The sequence below is a fragment of the Trichechus manatus genome, unplaced genomic scaffold (assembly GCF_000243295.1).
Source record: "Trichechus manatus latirostris isolate Lorelei unplaced genomic scaffold, TriManLat1.0 scaffold00006, whole genome shotgun sequence".
NCBI lineage: Eukaryota > Metazoa > Chordata > Mammalia > Sirenia > Trichechidae > Trichechus > Trichechus manatus.
The window spans coordinates 26,057,763-26,078,082 of NW_004443942.1; positions in this window are offsets into that span (position 1 = coordinate 26,057,763).

The window sequence follows — 20,320 nt, forward strand, 5'->3', positions numbered from 1 at the left end:
CCCTTACCTTCATAAATCATAATGAAAATAATAATAGCTAACCTTTTAGAAAGGTTCACTTGGTCCCACACACTCTGATATACTCTTTATATACAGTAAACCCTGCCAAAGCCAGAACCTGTGTAACACGGAAACCTGTCAGAGAAGGAAAATTCAAATATTTTCCACTAAACAGAGAGCGCTGGAAAAGTGGTGACTGCAGCCTGTCAAAGGTGGAAAACTTGCATGACCCAGAAAAACAAGGCAGTCTCATCGAGTTCCGGCTCTCACAGGGTTCACTGTACATTTTTATATTTAATCCTCACACAAGCCTGTGATAAACAGATGTTATCCTCAATTTCTAAATGAGGAAAATGAAGGTTAGAAAGGATAAGCTACTTTGTGTTACATAGCTAGTAATAAGCGGTAGAGCTGGCACTGTGCTCCAGATCATTTTCCCAAAGTCCTTTACATTTCTTAACCTTTACGTTTCTCTAGTTCCTCGGAATGCTAATGTTACCCACACATACACTCACAAACGGTTCCATGGTTAAAGTTTGAGAAACACTGAAACAATGTCTAACAGGACTTCTCAAGAGCCTTGATTATGTTGATGTGCCTTGTGATTCACCAAGAGAGAGAAGAAGTGTGCCAGTTTCCCAAGCCTATTTGACAATGAAATCTTCTCATCAAACGAGACTTCATGGAATCAATGCTGCTTAGAACACAGTGAGGGAAATGATGATCTTTAGAGATTACTTCTCAGATTTAGAACAGGAGGTATTTTCATGTTTGGGCCAAATAAGTACCCTGGTAATATTCCTGCACATCAAACTTGACCAACTTTGAATATGTTTCACTTTTTTTTCTTATTAAGAAAAAAATCCCCTCACTGTGCTGGGCATTATTTATTTGCATTAATACATTTGTTTAGTCATCATAAAGAACTGGATGACTCTTTGGGAACTGTGAAGCCTTTTGAAATTTTACTGTCTACAAGTATCTGTGCAAAACTATGGGTACTAGCAGCATGGTGTTATTTAAGTTTAAATTAATTTAAATTTATGTAAATTACAAATTTAGTTCCTTAATTGTACTATCCACATTTCAAGTGCTGAATAGCCAAATGTGGCTAGTGGTTACTATATCGGACAGTGCAGATATAGAACATTTTCATCATCACAGAAGGTTCTAATGGACAGCAATGCTCTAGAATCTAGTCTGGGGAAGGTGAGGTCAGGGCGGCTAGGGCAATGCAGAAAACCAGTTAACCTGTGAAATAAGATCCAGTGAGACTTAGAAACCAAAGGTAAGTACAGGGAATGGTAGAGAAAAAAAAAAAAGATCTAAAGCAAATATCTGTGTGTTTGCTGGAATGGTGATGGATTCTCCTAGTGCAAACAAGTTCGACGCTGTCACTAGATCATCTGGCCTGGGAAAATTTGATTTTTATTTTATTAATATCTTATTGTATTTTTACTCATGAAGAGTGTGCTGCATAGTTCAAGCAGATACATGAAACTAAATGAGTGACTCCTGTCTGGAGGCAGGATGAGAAGGCAGAAAGGGACAGGAGCTGGTTGGATGGACATGGGAAACCCAGGGTGGAAAGGGGGAGTGTGCTGTCACATAACAGTATGTGTATAAATTTTTGTATGAGAAATTAACTTGACCTGTAAACTTTCATCTAAAGCACTATAAAAAAAATAAAAAAATATTGTATTTTCGGCAAAGGTTTATACAGCAGTTTAGGATCCCATTCAACAATTTCTACACAAGTTGTTCAGTAACATTGGTTACATTCTTCCTAATGGGTGAACACTGGCATTATTTTCGTTCTGGGTGTTCTGTTTCCATTAATCTAGTTTCTCTGCCCCCTTTCGTTCTCACCTTTGTTTTAAAGTAATTGTTGACTCTTTGGTCTCATATAGGTGTTTTTTTAAAGGATCACAGTACTTATGGGTGATATTATTTTTTGAGGTAATTTGTTATTTAGCTACAGGGTGATCTAAAGGGTTAGTTTCGGTTCAAGGTTTGAAGAGTATCTCAGGGCAATAGTCTCAGGGAGTTCTCCAGTCTCGACCAGTCCAGTAGGTCTGGTTTTTTGTTTGTTTTGTTTTGTTTCTTTGTTTCTTTTGGGAATTTGAGGTTCTGTTCCACATTTTTCTCCCATTCTATCAGGGTCCATCTATTGTGGCCTGATTAGGATGGTCAGTAGTGGTAGCTGGGTACCATCTAGTTCTTCTAGTCTCAGGGTAGATAAAGCTGTGGTTCATGTAGACTGTTTGTCCTGTAGACTAGTTTCTTCCTTGAGTCTTTGGTTTCCTTCTTTCTCTTTTGCTCTGGACAAGTAGAGACCAATAGTTGTATCTTAGACGACAGCTCACAAGCTTTTAAGACCTCAGACACTACTCACCAAACTAGGATATAGAACATAACTTTATGAAATATATTATGCCAATGGACTGAGATGCCCCACAAGACTATAGTCCTAATCCTTTAAACTCAGAAATCCAATCCCATGAGGTGTTTGGTGAATTTGATTATTTTTGTCTCCAAATACCAGAAGCCCTATAGTCATTAATATGAGTCTTCCAAGGATGTGGTTTTCTGGTTGAGAATATTGACAGTGATGGGCTAGAAGTGGATGGGAAGGGAAATGAAAGGTCCCCAAATAAGAATAGCTACCACTGCCCACTGTCTGCTACAAATGGCACTCACACCACTTTCTTATTTTCATGACCAACTTCTTGAACAAGTAGTCTACCCTTAGGCTCTCTATTTCCTTATAAGTTAATTCTCCATTAACTATCATCATCTAGTTTCTGTTCATATTAAGTTATTGATAATGACTTATTGAAGGTTATAATCAAGTTCATCCCTGAATCAGGGACTATGCTTTAGCTGTTCTCTCTGCCTAGAATACACTTTCTTTTGATGTTCATGTGGCTGGCTCCTTCTATTCATTCGGGTCTTGTTTCAAAAGTCACCTTTTCTAATCATAGCTTCAGTTGCTGACATACTCCCTAGATCTAGGATGCACCTGATACATGTGCCTGGCTTCATAAATATTTGTTGAATAAACAAGTGAAGGACCTTCTTATTTTCAAATTCCAAGGCCTTTCTTCTGACTTCATGATTTTTGACACTGGTGACCCTCACTTCTTTACTTTTGGAGAAGATTTGCTTCCTTGTTTTCTGCAACAGTGAAATTCTTCTTCTTCTTCACGTTTCTGAGTACTCATTCTTCACTTCTTACTCTTCCATCTTTCATACTCTATGTGTTTCCCAAGATTAAATCCTTAGTCCTTTTCTCTTCTCTTTTTTATATCCTCTCCTTCAAAGCTTAGCCTTTTAGACAGTGGCATCACTAGGCAGGTGTGGAGGCGTGTGGACTGCACCCGGTGACACTGTCAGAGGTGGTGACACCAAAATGATTGTCTAAAAAAAATCCCTGTATTTAGTTACAACAACAAAAATGTTTTTTGTAAGCCCTGCAAGGCTAATACTGTATGCTAATTTACGTTTTGAACCTTCTTATGTGCTGTGGTCAGAGCTATCATTATTACCCAATTGTAATGACTCTTCGAATCACGTGGTTTCATCTGCACATGCTACAAGCACACGCTGTTGTTTTCGTCAATGTTCTGGTGTTTTAGCTACAGTATTAGTATTTGTGATTAGAATTTCTGAGCCTATGTCGATAACTTTTTTGAGAATGAAGTAGTAATTAAAGGAAAAGAAGGAGTGCTATATGGGAATTACGATTTACAAGTAACATTAGAACAAAAACTATTAGTAAAGATTCTGCGTGGTCTGGTACAGGAGGAGGTCCATGGCAGGGGGCATTGTGACACCATGAGTTACTGCACTGGGTGACATCAACCCTAGTGATGCCACTGCCTCTAGAAAGCTCAGGTCAGAGACTTCATAATGATATGGGGAGATGCAAGCTGTCTTGTTTCTGGTCCTGGTTTTAACTCTAACTAGGAATAGACTATGGGAAAGTCACATTCCCTATGTCTTTGTTTTTCATCTATTAAATAGAGATGCATACATACTTTACAGCAGTGTTGTGGGAATCAGATGAATGGATTCTAACATTTGCTCATATTATAATTTATAGAGGGATTATACATACAAAAACTGTGCTAAGCACTTTGCTATTATTTTTCATTTAATCCTCATTATAACCCCATAGGCAGGTACTATTGTTATCTCCATTATACAGATGAGGAAGCTGAGGCTCAGAGAGATAAAGTATCTTGCCTGAGTTCACCCTGTTGACATATGGCAGAGCTGGGATTTGAACCTATGTCTGACTGAGTCCAGAGTGTCTTAATCATTATACTCTACTGTCTCTCTTTGAAAGTGTTATGAAAAGAATTAAACACTGAACAAAGGAAATTTCTGAATTTGCAACAATTCAAAGAGAGATATTTAGAGTGTCTAGATTGGGAATGTGATGATATCGAGCTAACATGAGTATCTTGAAGTCATTTAACCCTGTGTTACAGTCATAGCTGACTTAGTTCCTAGCCAGGAACTAAAATTCAAAGAGGATTTGGTGTCTGATGATCCTTAAAATTATAGCACCAGAAACAGAGCTGGAAGATCATTTAGTGCAAACTCCTGTCATGAAATCCCAGGCTACTTAATGGACAGACTCCAGGTCACCCAGATGATTAGTGGCCAAGCTAGTAGGGAAAGCCAGTTTTCCCATTCGTGAATACTTCCACTCATACATGAACCTTCCTGGCCATGGGTCCCCCACCCCATTGTCACAGAGGGGCTCAAAAATGCTCCCCTTTCCTCCTGACCTCCGTGGTGATGCTATACAACCTTCTTCTTATGCTGATTATTTGAATTCAGCCAATATCATCTAGCTTCCAGATCCAAGTCAGGTTAAGGAGGAAAAACTGCACAGCCTAGACATTTGTGGAAGAGCAGATGTGGAACCAGAGGGACCAAATCAGAGCAACCAGGAAATAATGACTGAACAAATCTCTAGCATTACTAAGGAGCACAGGAGTGTGGAATCTGGTAAAAGATCCCATTAATCATCTGTTCCCTGACTTCTTTCCTCTTCTTCATTGTGTGTGTATGCATGTATGTGAGAGAGACAGCAAATGTGTGAGCCTGCCCTTCTCTCTCTTACTCTTTTACTTTCAGAGGCCCTATTTATTTCCCATATCCTTTCTTCTTCTTGTTTACCAGTCCCTTTGAAAATCCTTCCCTCTCCAAACCTGTCTTTCCAGGTTGCTGAAAGACAGAGAGCCAATGAGAGGATAGTCCAGAACCAGGAATAGTGCCACCTCTCTAAAAGCCTCAATGGTGACAATAACAAATGATATTTACCTAAGAATTATCAACACATCAACAGTTCTACCCTTTACTGTTTAGTCATGTCATTCAGCACTAATGAACTTTTCCAATGGCAAACAGAAAGAGAAGGAAAACAAACAGTGTATTCACACTAGATAGAGTCGGTGATCCCTGCTGAAGCTGTGAAAACAGAGAAGGTCTCTTAAATTTGACCCGAGGACACGTCTCACCTGAATGGGGATACACAGGATTCCGAGCTGATGTTGAACTCTCCACTGTGATTCCATGTGACAGAGAAAGCAAGAAGTGAAGGACAGGGCTGCATAGTGCCGGAAACAAATGCTTCCTTACTCAACAATGTTCAACTACTTATTGATCACAGCCAAGGTGCCAGGCACTGCACTGTGTGCTGCCCAAGTGCACAAGGCAGACTGAAGACAAGGCAAATGATTAGTCCAAGTTACGGTGGGTTAGTGTGAGAGCCCAGCTGACCTCCAGTTCTACTTCACCATGCTGCCTCCATTGGTGCTCATTCTTTCTTAACAAGGAGATACCTTCAAATCAGGGGTGGAAAACAGGCTAGCAGAGTAAAAAGCACAAGTTTTAAAGTTAAAAAGACCCCAGTTCAAATTCTCATACCTTAACTTATAAGCTGGGTGACCTTGGGCACGTGACTTAGCCTCTCTAAATCTCAGCTTTCTTGTGAACAAGCAGGAGTTTCTACATATAAATCTTATGCTTTATTGGGGAGCCAGCCAAATAACCAGGATATTCCATGGCAGTGTGATCAATAATAGGGAACTATAGGAAGATGGGAAACGTGGGTCTAATTGTGGTTCTGCCACTATCTATGGGGCCTTAAGCAAGTTTCTTAATCTCTCTAGCCTTGGTTTCCTCATCTATAAATTGACAGGTTAGACTAGATCATCCAAGCAGTCATTCAAAGCGAAAGTTCCAGGAATTTATGAAAATAACTTTAGAATCTAGTCCTATATTAACTTAAATGTTTATTATTCAGGCTAAGTATTTAGAAATAGTTTCGCTTGCCTCTCTGGGATGAGTTGGGAAGTTGAAGTGAACATAAAATTATCTCTGGTGGGATTGTAGGACTGTGAAGGCAGAAGGGGAGTGGAAAAAAAAAAAAAAAAAAAAAAGGTAGAGACAAAAGTCCAGATCCCTGGAACAATGTGTGCCATTTCCAGGGGGAAGATGACCTTCTGGATCTAAAAATTGTGTCTCCACCTGATAAAGCTGCTTGCTGGGGATATGGCTCACAGGTAACAGAGGTTGATGATATTTAGTGGCTACTCTGTGTCACGTAGAATAGCATACACTCTACCTGCATGGTCACGTTTAACCCTGTGAGGTGAGTATTATCATTGTTACTATCATTTCCTTGTGATAAGGAAACTGAGGATCGGAATGATTAAATAATTTCCCCAAGTGGCAGAATTAGGACTTGAACCTAGCTTCTAAGCAATGACATTCCTATCAGCTGAACTCCTAAGCTGCTAAAGGAAGAAGCACCACTTGAGATTTGAACAGCAGAGTATAGTCCTTCTTTGAATTTGCTTTTTTAGAAACAGGAAGTAGAATTTTGCCAAAATCTCAAAAAATAAACAGATGCCTGGGGCGTCAAGTATAATTTGAAATTCAAGACTCATGAGGGATGTTGCCTTTTTCTGAGTCTGAAAGATTCTAGCAGTGTTAACCATGGAACCTCAGATTGGACTCCCAGGGAGATCATGCAACTTTTTCTGAATTTTCCAGAGCAAAGAGCAGGCACCTGGAAGATTGGGCCATTTCTCAGACAGTGACAAGAAGTAGGGAAACAACTGCTGGTCTCCCTATTTTCTGCCTCTCTCATCTCCATTCCATTCTACTGCCAAGATAATCTATATAAAACATAGGTCTGGTTATGCCATCCTGGCATGTAAAGTCTTCAGAAGCTTCCAATTGCCTATAGATCCAATTCTTCATTCACGTTTCCCATTCTTACCTTTCATAAAATTATGTTCCAATTAAACCAAAACACTCTTCAAATTTAAATAGAACTATAGACTTCTACTATAAGTAGGTCCCTCTGAAACACAACTAGGAAAGCCAGTATGTATGTATCTATAGCTATCTTTTTTAAGGCATCAGCGAGCTGCTAGGCAGACTTTTGAGAGGACAAATTCCCAGAGAAGAGGGAATTATGCAGAAAGGTCAGTTGGCATTCTAAGTGATTTTTTTTCTCTCAGGACATTTTTCGGTTGTGGATTTGAGGCAAGGAGCCCAGGCAGGAAACTGCTACTAAGAGGCAGAGAAAACTCATCTGAAATTTTGATAGTCGTGAGGGGTTGGAGAGACAAAAATAAGATACCTGAGGGATCAGAACATCAGTGAGAAGAAAAGGCTGGAGAACTAATCCCAAGACACTCCATCATATCCCTTCCCCCAATATTTGCCAAATTCTGAAACTTCTTGAAGCAAAAGGCTAATAAATCTGGATTCTGAAAAGAAAATGGACTTTTTGTCAGTCTCACAATACCAAAGGAACAAGAATTAGAATTCAGGAATAACCAGTTATAAGAATATCCAAAGAGCAGCTTAAGCTCTTATTGGGAACCCCAGGAAGGGGAGATAAACCAGAGGTGATAGATCTTTGCCATAATTGCAAATATACTTCAAATCAGCTTATCCACTATTTCCAAAAGTGATGTTCTTGTTTTAATATATTTTTTCTTTATTCATCTTCACATTAAAAAAAAAAATTCTTCCTCTTTCCACAAAGACGAAACAAAACAAAATCTCAAAAGAACAGAACAAAATAAAAAACAAGATTGGTGATCTAATAGCTAACAGATGTTGACTATCGCCAATGCACCATATACAATTTTCATATATTATTGCATTCATTTCCTCAACAACCATCTCAGTTTGGGATCAAAGCCCGATTTTTCAGATGAGGAAACATGCTCAGAAACTTTACCTTTTTTGCCCAAATTATACATGTCATAAAGGACAGAGTGAGGTTTGAACTCAGCATTGTCTGACTTCAAAGCACTTTCTACTACTCATACTCTCTTTATATACATGCAGATGACTCATCCTTTAGTCTCGAGTTACATGGCCACCCCTCTTTAATTCAGAGGTGATTCCTATGTCAAGGCTCCTCAGAGGAGGTGAGGTTTTGGGCCTCCCACTCATTTTCTACAGAGTGGTTCTACTTTTATTTGTTAGACATTTTGGGCTTTTCTGTGAAATTTCATTTGAGCAAAGTGTTCCACGGTGAAAATCAAGCCAAATCAAACTGAAATAAAGGAGTGCATTGAAACCGATGATTAAGTAACCTCTAAGGTCCCTCTTGGATCCTGGTGGCACAGTGGCTAAGAGCTTGGCTGTTAACCAAACGGTCAGCAGTTCGAATCCACCAGCCACTCCTTGGAAACACAGTGGGGCAGTTCTACTCTGTCCTATAGGGTCGCTATGAGTCAGGATCGACTCGACGGCAAGAATTTTGGTTTTTGGGTGGAGTCCCTCTTATAAAAGCCAGCTCAAGTTCCTTCCTTCCTGAGCCATCCGTCTTAAGTCTTAGAGACTCCTGGCAACAAAGAGTGAGTATGAAGCTAGAGCTCCTTTGGTATACAGCACAGCCTCTGCTTCCCTCTAGCTCTGCTCAGTTCCAGGGCTTGGGCCCCGTAGAAGACAGAAGTAAGAGGAAACTCTGGCGCCATTAAGCTGAGAATATTCAGCGTGTCACAACTTCCACTGGCCAGACTATGAGCCACTATCTCCTGATGGTTAAAAGCACGGACTTTGGACTCACATATATGTAGGTTAAGTTTTCATTTCCATTGCTTTCTAGTTTTTTTTTTTTAATCCTGGGCAAGTTTCTTTATCTCCGTAAGCCTCAGTATCCTCTTTGGTGAAATAGAGGCAATAGCAATAATCATTACACAGAGTTGATACAAAGATGGAATGAGACCATGTGTGTAAAACACCAGCAGTTACCATCTGTTGAGCACTTATGATATGCTGGAAACCCTAGTGGTGGTAGTGGGTAAGTGCTACAGCTGCTAACCAAAAGGTTGGCAGTTCAAATCCACCAAGCACTCCTTGGAAACTCTATGGGACAGTTCTACTCTGTCCTGTAGGGTCACTAGGAATTGGTGTTTACTTGACAGCAATGGGTTTGGTTTAGGTTTTGGTTTTATCAGATGCCAGATGCTCTACTACGTGCATTGCTTTATTGCATCTTTACAACAACCCTATAAGGTAGATATATTTGGCCTGGGACTGGCTACATTAAAAGCAGTGAGTAAGCAGGAATTGTTGTTGTCATTGTGATTATTGCCGTTACAATGATGTGGTTATTGGGACAGGAGTGCAGGGTGACTGTAGTGAGCACCCACATGCAGGGACAGATTATACAATAAGCAAGGTAAGCATGGTGCTTACCAGATTATCTGTAGTGAACTATTTCACGTGGGTTTCACCACATATTTGATTTACCTTTTGCAAATCAAAGCCATGGTGAAACCCAGGTGAAATTATTCACTACAGGTTAGTAAGCCCATGCTTACCTCGCTTACTGGGTCGTCTGCCCCTGTTAGGGAGTGTAAATTTAAAAAGAGGCTTGATTCTGTAGGAAAGTGCTGTGGGGTTGGGAGAGAGCCAGATGCCAGCCATACCTAGAAGCAGAATCTTTGATGTGGTAAAGAAAAAATGTAAGCACCGTGCTTACCTTGCCTATTGGATAATCTGCCCCTGCCCACACGTGATGGTGTTGGGCTGGACCCTCCCACGTGCTGCCTCTGCCTGGTTCTCTAGATGGGGAGAAAGACACGTTTCCACAGAGCTAATGGCTTTTCTTGGCGACCTCTTCCTTTTGAGTTTTCTGCTCTCTTGGTCTTTGTTCCCTCCTTAACCTCAGTCCCACTTAGGCCCTCACAAACTGGTGTTGCTAGGTGAGAAGGCAAAAAGAATGTTCAGAAAATGTATTAGATTATAAATCAGAAGACTAGACTTGAGTTCTAGTTCTTCCACTTTTCAGACAGGGAAATGCTGTCTGTAATTCACCTTTTGCAAATCATAGTGTCTCTCTAAGCCTAAATTTCCTTATCTGAAAAAAAGTGGAAAGAGAATGGATAGTGAAGGAAACATTTACTGAGCACCTACTACATCCCAGGGGAGTCACATAAGCTGTCTCAATTGTTTATTTCAACATCCTGTATTTATTATCACCATTTTACAGATGATGAAATTGAGGCTTAGGGAGGTTAAGAGCCTCACCGAAGATTATACTGTCATTAAGTGACAGAGGCACAAACTGAATGCAGATTTTCTGAAACTAAGTCATACGTTCTTTCCACTTCTGTTGTTGTTAGGTGCTATAGAGTCAGGTCTGACTCATAGCGACCCTAGGTACAATCGAATGAAACACTGCCTGGTCCTGAGTCATTCTCACAATCATTGCTACATTTGAGCCCATTGTTGCAGCCACTGTGTCAGTCCATCTCCTTGAGGGTCTTCTTCTTTTTCACAACCCTCTACTTTACCAAGCATGATGTCCTTCTTCAGAGACTGTTCCCTCCTGTTAGTATGTCCAAAGTATGTGAGATGAAGTCTCACCATCCTTGCTTCAAGGGAACATTCTGGCTGTACTTCTTCCGAGAAAGATTTGTTAGTTCTTCTGGCAGTCCATGGTATATTCAATAGTCTTCTACAACACCGTCATTTAAATGCAACAATTCTTCTTCAGTCTTCCTTATTAATTGTTCAGCTTTCACATGCATACGAGGCAATTAAAAATACCATGGATTGGGTCAGGCACACTTTAGTCTTTAAAGTGACATCTTTGCTTTTTAACACTTTAAAGAGGTCTTTTGCAGCAGGTTTGCCCAATGCAATACATCATTTGATTTCCTGACTGCTGCTTCCATGGGAGTTGATTGTGGATCCAAGTAAAATGAAATCCTTAACAACTTCAATCTTTTTTCTGTTTATCATGATGTTGCTTAATGGTCCAGTTGTGAGGATTTTTGTTTTCTTTATGTTGAGGTGTGTAATCCATACTGAAGGCTGTAGTGTTTGATCTTCATCAGTAAGTACCTCAAGTCCTCTTGGCTTTCAGCAAACAAGGTTGTGTCATCGATGTATCACAGTTTGTTAATAAGTCTTCCTCCAATCCTGATGCTCACTCTTCTTCATATAGCCCAGCTTTTTAGTTATTTGTTCAGCATACAGAATGAAAGGATACAACACTGATGCAAACTTTTCCTGATTTTAAACCAAGCAGTATCCCCTTGTTCTGTTTGAATGACTGCCTCTTAGTCTATGTACAGGTTCTTCATGAGCACAATAAAGTGTTCTGGAATTTCCATTCTTTGCAATGTAATCCATAATTTGTTATGAACCACACAAGAAAATGCCTTTGCATAGTCCATAAAACACAGGTAAACTTCTGTCTTGTATTCTCTGCTTTCAGCTAAGATCTATTTGACATCAGTAATGATATTCCTCATTCCATGTCCTCTTCTGAATCTGACTTGAACTTCTGGCAGTTCCCTGCCGATGTACTGCTACAACCACTTTTGAATGATCTTCAGCAAAATTTTATTTGTGTGTGATATTAATGATATTGTTCTATAATTTCCACATTCATTGGATCACCTTTCTTTGGAATGGGCACAAATATGGACCTCTTCCAGTCAGTTGGCCAGGTAGCTGTCTTCCAAATTTCTTGGCATAGATGAGTGAGCACCTCCAGTGCTACATCAGTTTGTTGAAACATCTCAACTGGTATTCTGTCAATTCCTGGAGGCTTGTTTTTCACCAATGCCTTCAGTGTAGCTTGGACTTCTCTTTCAATACCATTGGTTCTTGATCATATGGTACCTCCTGAAATGGTTGAAAGTTGACCAATTCTTACAGTGACTCAATGTATTTCTTCCATCTTCTTTTGATGCTTGCTGTGTCATTTAATATTTTCCCCTTAGAATCTTTCAATACTGTAACTAGAGACTTGAATTTTTCCATTCTTTCAGCTTGAGAAATGCTGAGTGTGGTCTTCCCTTTTGGTTTTCTATTTCCAGGTCTTTGCACATTTCATTATAATACTTTGTCTTCTGGAGCCACCCTTTGAAATCTTCTCTTCAGCTCTTTTACTTCATCATTTCTTCCATTTGCTTTAGCTACTCTATGTTCAAGAGCAAGTTTCAGAGTCTCTTCTGACATGCATTTTGGTCTTTTCTTTCTTTCCTGTCTTTTTAATGACCTTTTGCTTTCTTCATGTATGATGTCCTTGATGTCATCCCACAACTCGTTTGGTCTTCGGTCATTAGTGTTCAATATGTCAAATTTATTCTTGAGATGGTCTTTAAATTCAGGTGGGATATACTCAAGGTTGTATTTTGGCTCTCCTGGACTTGTTTTAATTTTCTTCCGTTTCCATTTGAATTTGCATATGAGCAATTGACGGTCTGTTCTACAGTCAGCCCCTGGCCTTGTTCTGATGATTTCGAGCTTCTCCTTTGTCTCTTTCCATAGATTTAGTCAATTTGATTCCTGTGTATTCTGTCTGGTAAGGTCCACATGTGTAGTCACCATTTATGTTGTTGAAGAAAAGTATTTGCAATGAATAAGTTGTTGGTCTTGCAAAATTCTATCATGAAATCTCCGGCATTGTTTCTATCACCAGAGCCGTATTTTCCAACTATTGATCCTTCTTTTTTGTTTCCAACTTTTGCATTGTAATCACCAGTAATTATCAATGCATTTTGATTCCATGTTTGATCAATTTCAGACTGAAGAAGTTGGTAAAAATCTTCAATTTCTCTACCATTGGCCTTAGTGATTGGTGCATAAATTTGAATAATAGTCTTATTAACTGGTCTTCCTTGTAGGTGTGTGGATATTATCCTATCACTGACAACACTGCATTTCAGGATAGATATTGAAATGTTTTTTCTGACAATGAATGTGATGCTGTTCTTCTTCATTTCGTCATTCCTGGCTCGTCTGTATCTTAAAATTGTCATACTGTGGTGGCTGGCATGTTGTTGTGATGCTGGAAGCTATGCCACCTGAATTTCAAATACCAACAGGTTCATCCATGGTGGACAGGTTTCAGTGAAGCTTTCAGTCTAAGATAGATTAGGAAGAAGGACAAGGTGACCTACTTCTGAAAAAATTGGGCAGTGAAAACCTTATGAATAGCAGCAGAACATTGTCTGATATATGCTGGAAGATGAGTCCATCAGGTTCGAAGGCACTCAAAATATGATTGGGGAAGAGCTGCCACCTCAAAGTACAGTCAAACTTTAATGACATGGATGGAATAAAGCTTTTGGGACCTTCATTTGCTGCTGTGGTATGACTCAAAATGAGAAGAAACAGCTGAAAGCATCCATTAATAGTCAGAATGTGGACTGTATGAAGTACGAATCTAGGAAAATTGGAAGTTGTCAAAAATGAAATGGAATGCATAAAGATTGATCTCCTTTTCGCTGCACTAATCACCAATTCCAAAGTCTGTCCAAGAACCACCTCCCATCTCTTTCTCTGTGTATATAGAAGTACACAGTATACTCTGTTCCTTGGCCTTTTCATTGCTAAACATCTCTTTGAAAACTACCCACGACACCGGGCACATATGCCTGCAGCCTCTTAGTTCTTGATGGAGCTTCAAAGGCTATAATACCTCCACCTGCAGGCAGCCTAGCACTCTACCTTTTGCAGGTAATTTGGAGTAATGTGAGCTGTTTATTTCCTCAGATTGTGTCTTCTCTGGATTTTCAAGCTTAAAGACAAGTGTAGTTTGGGTCCTTATAAACAAACACAGTGATACAGCCACGTGACTCACCCAGAGGTCATTTGCAGTGGCTTTCCAAAGCATGGGCCTGGCATGGCACTGACCATTCCTTCTGTCTCCCTGGAGACTGGCTCTTAGGACAAGTCTGGGAAAAGTAGTTCACACATAAGTCACCTGTGCTGCACAATTTTGTTAGGGTGGATTGAGGAGGTGAGAAGCAAAGTCTGTGAGCAAGGGAAATTCATTGTTTTGCTGGGAAAGAAAGAAGGCTCCCTTTTGCTAGGAATAATTGTCATCAGACAATCAACGGATTAAGGATCTGCTGAGATCCAGGTGCCTAGAATACAAAGAGGGAAGAGCACAGGGACCTTAGAAGCAAAACCAGAGGTGGAATATATTCCCTGACTAGGATAAGTGGTAGAAAATCTAATATGACTGTTCAGGAAAATCTGGAATCTTGCCATAAGTCTACGATATGGAACTCTGTCATTAATTTTACAATCCTTTGGTAAGTGAAAATGAGGTTGTAGAGATTGAAAGTCTCCTCTTTCCAAATCTCCTTTCCTAGATATTGGCCTAGCCTAAAATTTCACCTCAAGTTTTCATATCTTTAGCCTGAAGTTTTTTTGTTTTTGTTTAAATTTTACTGTAGTATATTTTTACAATTTTTATGTATATAAGTGTACAATTCAGTGATATTAATTACATTCACCATGTTGTGCAACATCACCACTATTTCTAAAAATTTTCCTCCACCTCAAACAGAAACTCAGTATCCCTTAAGTAATAACTTCCCATTTCACCCTGCCCAAACCCCTGGTAACCATTAGTAAACTTTTGTCACTATGCGTTTGCCTATTCTAGATATTTCATATAAGTGGGAGCCTACAATATTTGTCCTTTTGTATCTGACTTATTTCACTCAGCATAATGTTTTCAAGATTCATTCATGTCATGACATGTATCAGAATATCACTCCTCTTAATGACTGAATAATATCCCACTGTATGGATATACCATATTTTGTTTATGCATTCATCTGTTGATGGACACTTGGGTTGTTTCTATCTTTTGGCTATTGTGAATAATACTGCAACGAACATGCATGTAAGTATTTGAGTCCCTGTTTCTATTTCTAATTCTTTTATTAATTTTATGTTTTTACCTTTCACATTTAGGTCTTTAATTCAACTGGAATCTATCCCTTTTTATGGTATTAGATACGGATCTAGTTTAAATTTTCTTCGTATAATAGTTTTCTAGTTTTTCCAATGTTACTTACTAAACAAAGTGTGTTCCCTCAATGCACCTGCCTATCTATCTATTTCTGTCTGACACTAATTTCCCTATACTGTTTTATGGGCTCATTTGTCTGTTTCTGAACCAATGCCGTACTGTTTTTTCACTATTGATCTTCTACTGTGTCTGAAAATTAATGTTGTCTTGACTGTTCATGGGTCAATATAAATTTTAGATTATCAACTTCCTGAAAAACAATCCAGCTGGAATTTTAATTAGGACTGCATTAATTTTACAAGTCCTCACCTGAAGCCCAAGAGCTTTTTTGGCTGTTGGTGACCTTGTGACCGCTGGAAATGGGCCAGATGTGGAGCTCTGTGTTAGGGGGAGGGTTGGTGATGCCAGCATTTCTGGTGAAGCCGGCATTTCAACGCACTCCTAAGGCTCCTGGAAATCTTCACCAATGGAGATGACTCAGGGTTTCGTGAAAAGCTGCTGATTGCATTAGTTTCAGAAACCATTAAATAGCTGGGCAGGGCCTCTCAGGTAGGTGCAGTGCTGACTGGGTGTCCCCAGGAGCAACACCTCTCGCTTCTCCTGGGGTGGTGAAATAGCCAGAAACTGGTTCTCATCCAAACCCTGGAAACCACCATGGGTGAGGTCATATCCATACACACTAAGGCCTTTATGAGATCATTGCCTGCATAGTTAAGAAAAATCACTTTTCCACCAAACATTCTAGATGATTGATGAAGAAAAAAATTCTCTAATTATGTTCATTTTCATTGTTTGCTCTTACTAAAGGAATCTCTTGCTCTCTCTCTCTCTCTCACACACACACACACGCATGCACACACAATTCAGATGGGGGAAAAACCTAATTATTTCATATTCAGAACAAAACATAGAAAAAAGAAAAAGAGGAAAGAGGAAAATAAATCCAAAAACAAAAGTCAAATAACAACAAAATAAATTTACACACCCGGAGATAATCACCATTAAAGCCTTGATATTTACTTTTCCTTTTGGATTTTTACTATAATTACAAAATATTTCCAACAGAGACATATATAAAATGTTTTTGGGTTTTTTTTTTAAAGAAATAAATGATTTCAATGACAGATACAATTGAATACCACTGAGCGTCCTACCCTCAATCCTCTCTTCTGAGCGATAACTACCCTCCTGAATTCCCATGCTTATTTTTATACTTTTACTATCTATGTATGCATCCCTGACTGTAAATAGCAAAGTTACATGTTTTAAAACTGTATATAAATGGTCTTTTGCTGTCTGTATAATTTTTAAATTTATATTTTGTCCATATTGCTACATGCTGCTCTCTCGTCTTCGTTTTACATGCTGGATAGTATTCCATCATATAAATATATCATGGTTTATCCATTCTTCTATCAGTAGATATTTAATCATTGCCAAATTTGTGCTCTCATGAAAGCATTGCAAGTTCAGTCAAATATATGAGACCAAATGGGCAGCTCCTGTCCAAAAGAAGGACCAGAAGGCAGGAAGGGACAGGAACCAGACGAACGGACACAAGGAATCTGGGGTGGAAAGGGGGAGTGTGCTGTCACATCATGGGGATTGCAACCAATGTCAAAAAACAATATGTGTATGAATTTTTGAATGAGAAATTAACTTGAGCTCTAAACTCTCACCTAAAGCACACACACACACACACACACAAAAACTGATAAACATTCTTGAATGTTTCCTTGTGCCCAAGTGGTAGAGTTTCTCCAGAGTATGCTTATTAAGCAGAACGCTATTTTGGAGAGTATCTTCAGCTTCCCTGGTTAATGCCAAATGGTTTTCCAAAATAGTGGTGTCATTTACCCTCTCACCAGCATGCATGAGAGTTACCATTGCTCCATGTCCTTGCTAACACTTGGCATTACTATAGTTTTGAATTTTTATGAATCTGATGGATGTGCAATGGTGTTTCATTCTTGTTATAATTTGCATTCCACAAGCATTAATGACCTTGAGCATACTTTCACATAGTCATTTTCTTTTCAGTTTTTTTCCCTGTGAATTGCCTGCTCATATATTTGGCCCATTTTTAATTGGGTTGTTATTTTTTTCTTCTTGAATTGTAGACATGCTTTATACACTCTGAATATGAAGCTTTTTTGGTTTTATTCTTTGACCATAGCTTTATTCATTACATAAACCAAAACCAAACCCACGGCCATTGAGTTGATTCTGACTGACAGTGACCTGATAAGACTGAGTAGAACTGCCCCATAAGGTTTCCAAGGCTGTAAATCTTTACGGAAGCAGACTGCCACATCTTTCTTCCACAGAGCAGCTGGTGGGTTTGAACCACTGACCTCTTGGTTAGCGGCCGAGTGCTTTAACCACTGCACCACCAGGGCTCCTCTCATTACCTAGCTTGCCTTTAAAACTGTATTTTGTGGGTTTTTAAAGGTAAAATTAAAACTCAGATAAAACAAACAAAATAAGCATGTGAAAATATGCTTAACCTCATTAATTTGTGGAATGCAAATTATAACAATAATGAGACACCATTTCACACCTATCAGATTCATAAGAATCGTGTCAACCGAATAAACTCGCAGCTGATCCCGTGTGCTTCAGGACCCAGAGCCCAGGGCATCTTTGGCTTTGGCCATACTCATAACTTTACATTTGTTACATTTCTGGTACATCTGGTACATCTTTACAAATTTACAAATTTTCCCTCCAGAGAAATTATACCATAATATTTTTTGTGACCTGATATTTTCCACCAATTTTACTGTAAATGTATTTTCGTCAATAGATTTTTTTTTTTTTTTGCAACATTGTTGTTTGTTTTCTGGCATAAATACTATGTAGTCATGATACACTACCCTTCTTATATATATTGCTAGATTTAATCTGCTAGAATTTTGCTGAGAATTTTTGCATCTATGTTCAGGAGTGATAGTTAACTGTTGCTTTTTTTTTTTCTTTTTGTAATGTCTCTGTTTTTGGAATCAAGGTAATGTGGTATCAAAAGATGGGTTGGGAAGTATTCCCTCCTTATCTGTTTTCTGAAAGAGGTTCTTTATGATTGATATCATTTCTTCCTTAATGTTAGAATTCACTAATGAAGCCATCTGGGCCTGGCATTTTCTTTGTGGGAACATTTTTACCTATGAACTCAATGTCTTTAATAGATAGAGGACTATGAAGATTTAAAAATTTCTTCTTGAGAAATTTTTGATAATTTGTGCTTTTTCAAATAATTTGTCCTTTTAATCTAAGGTTTTAAATTTATTAATAAAGGTTGATTATGGTCTCTAAATTCAGGTGGGATACACTCAAGGTTGTAATTTGGTGCTCGTGGACTTGTTTTAATTTTTTCAGCCTCAGCTTGAACTTGCTTGTGAGCAATTGGTGGTTTGTTCCACAGGCGGCCCCTAGCCTTGTTCTGACTGATGATATAGAGCTTCTACATTGTCTCTTTCCACAGATTTAGTTGATTAGATTCCTATGTATTCCATCCAGCGTGGCCCATATGTAGAGTCACTGTATATGTTTTAAAATAACTGTATTTCCAATGAATAAGTCGTTGGTTTTGCAAAATTCTATCAAGTGATCTTTGGCATTGTTTCTCTCATCAAGACCGTATTATCCAACTACTCATCCTTCTTTGTTTCCAATCACCATTTTTGCATTCTAATCACCAGTAATTATCATTGCAGCTTGATTGCATGTTTGATCAATTTCAGACTGCAGAAGTTGGTAAAAATCTTCAATTTCTTCATCTTTGCCCTTAGTGGTTGGTACATAAATTTGAATAATAGTCATCTTAACTGGTCTTCCTGGTGGGAATATGGATATTACCCTATCACTGAGAGCATTGTACTTCAGGATAGATCTTGACATGTTCTTTTTGACCATGAATGCAATGTTGTTCAACTTCAATCTGTCATTCCTGGCATAGTAGGCCATATAGATGTCTGGTTCACAATGGCCAATACCAGTCCATTTCAGCTCATTAATGCCTAGGATATTGATCTTCAAGCATTCCATTTCATTTTTGACAACTTCCAATTTTTCTTGATTCATACTTTGCACATTCCATGTTCCGATTACTGATGGATGTTTGCAGCTGTTTCTTCTCATTTTGAGTTGTGTCATATCAGCAAATGAAGGTCCTGAAAACTTGACTCCATTCACATCATTAAGGTCGACTCTACTTTGAGGAGACAGCTCTTCCCCAGTTGTATTTTGAGTGCCTTCCAACCTGAGGGGCTCACCTTCCAGCACTATATCAGACAGTGTTGCACAGCTATCTGTAAGGTTTTCACTGGCCAATTTTTTTTTTTTTTTTTGGAAGTAGATCACCAGGCCCTTCTTCTTAGTCTGTTTTAGCCTGGAAGCTGCTCTGAAAGCTGTCCACCATGGGTCACCCTGCTGGTATTTGAAATATCGGCATAGTTTCCAGCATCACAGCAACATGCAAGCCACCACAGTATGACAAACTGACAGACAAAATTTGACACGTTGAACACTAATGATCAAAGATCAGATGAGTTAGGGGATGACATCAAGGACATCATACATGAAGAAAGCAAAAGGTCATTAAAAAGACAGGAAAGAAAGAAAAGACCAAAATGAATGTCAGAAGAGACTCTAAAACTTGCTCTTGAACACAGAGTAGCTAAAGTGAAAGGAAGAAATGAAGTAAAAGAGCTGAACAGAAAATTTCAAAGCATAGCTCGAGAAGACAAAGTAGAGTATTATAGTGAAATGTGCAAAGACCTGGAGTTAGAAAACCAAAAGGGAAGAACACATTTGGCATTTCTCAAGCTGAAAGAACTGAAGAAAAAAATTCAAGCTTCAAGTTGCAATATTGAAGGATTCTGTGTGAAGATGGCACAGGAATGGGTAGTGTTTCATTTTGTTGTACACAGGGTGGCTTTGAATCAGAACCAACTTGACGGCACCTAACAACAAAAACAATATGGG